At 46.3% G+C, this 1,505-nt stretch overlaps 1 long non-coding RNA gene across 1 annotated transcript; it reads left to right on the top strand.

Moving 5' to 3' along the window:
• Window positions 1–274: 274 nt before the first annotated feature.
• On the top strand, window positions 275–779 carry LOC122547929. The gene is made up of 3 exons (XR_006311125.1): window positions 275–305; window positions 537–668; window positions 768–779. It is a non-coding gene; the product is annotated as an uncharacterized LOC122547929 (long non-coding RNA).
• Window positions 780–1,505: the final 726 nt, after the last annotated feature.

Raw genomic sequence — 1,505 nt, 5'->3', positions numbered from 1 at the left:
GTGTTGAGGTGTAGGAAACGTGAAGAACAGTCGGTGTTGTGGTGTAGGAAACGTGAAGAACAGTCAGTGTTGAGGTGTACGAAACGTGAAGAACAGTGGGTGTTGAGGTGTAAGAAACGTGAAGAACAGTCGCTGTTGAGGTGTAGGAAACGTGAAGAACAGTCGGTGTTGAGGTGTAGGGAACGTAAAGAACTGTCGGTGTTGAGGTGTACGAAACGTGAAGAACAGTCGGCGTTGTGGTGTAGGAAACGTGAAGAACAGTCAGTGTTGAGGTGTACGAAACGTGAAGAACAGTCGGTGTTGTGGTGTAGGAAACGTGAAGAACAGTCGGTGTTGAGGTGTAGGGAACGTGAAGAGCAGTCAGTGTTGTGGTGTAGGAAACGTGAAGAACAGTCGGTGTTGAGGTGTAGGGAATGTGAAGAACAGTCAGTGTTGAGGTGTAGGAAACGTGAAGAACAGTCAGTGTTGTGGTTTAGGAAACGTGAAGAACTGTCGGTGTTGTGGTGTAGGGAATGTGAAGAACAGTCGGTGTTGAGGTGTAGGAAATGTGAAGTACAGTCGGTGTTGTGGTGTAGGAAATGTGAAGAACTGTCGGTGTTGTGGTGTAGGGAACATGAAGAACAGTCAGTGTTGAGGTGTAGGAAACGTGAAGAACAGTCGGTGTTGAGGTGTACTAAACGTGAAGAACTGTCGGTGTTTTGGTGCAGTGAACGTGAAGAACAGTCGGTGTTGAGGTGTAGGAAACGTGAAGAACAGTCGGTGTTGAGGTGTAGGGAACGTGAAGAGCAGTTGATGTTGTAATGTCAAGGTGTGCACAGCAAGCTCCCACAAACAGCAAATGAACAATCAAGTCTTTCGGTGACATTCATTGCAGGATGGATATGATCCGAGGCAGTGCAGGTGATGTTCCTCTTATCGCAGTTTATAAAATCTTGAGGGGCATGGTTCGGGTAAATTGATAAGGTCTTTCTCCTAGAATAGGCGAGTCCAAAAGTTGAGGGATTAGGTTTAAGTTGAAAGGGGAATGATTTAATATGGACCTAAGGGGCAACCTTTTCACACAGAGGGCGGTGCGAGTATGGAATGAGCTGCCAGATTAAGTGGTGGAGGCTGGTGCAATTACAACATTTAAAAGGCATTTGGATGGGTTTTTGAATAGAGAGATATGAGCCACATGCAGGTGAATGGGACTAGGATATCTGGTCTGCATGGATGAGTTGAATGGAAGGGTCTGTCTCCATGCTGTACATCTCTGTGACTCCAAAAAAGCAGCTTCGGACTTGAGACTTGAAAGCTCATCTCTCAGCGATGGTGGCTATGAATCTATTGGAAATTGTCTTTAAACATTCCTCTGCTTCAGGAAGGAAGGAAGTCTGCTGTCCTAACCTGGTCTGGGCAACATGTGACCACAGGCAATGAGGTTATCCCTTCACGGTTCAGGGGACAGACAACAAATGTTGGCCCTGCCATCGATACCTACATCCCATGAATCAAGTAAAAAAGAC

This window comes from Chiloscyllium plagiosum, unplaced genomic scaffold, assembly GCF_004010195.1.
Source record: "Chiloscyllium plagiosum isolate BGI_BamShark_2017 unplaced genomic scaffold, ASM401019v2 scaf_12085, whole genome shotgun sequence".
In the NCBI taxonomy this organism is placed as follows: domain Eukaryota; kingdom Metazoa; phylum Chordata; class Chondrichthyes; order Orectolobiformes; family Hemiscylliidae; genus Chiloscyllium; species Chiloscyllium plagiosum.
The sequence above is the reverse complement of the archived record's forward strand: the minus strand, read 5'-3'. Positions and strand labels throughout refer to the sequence as shown.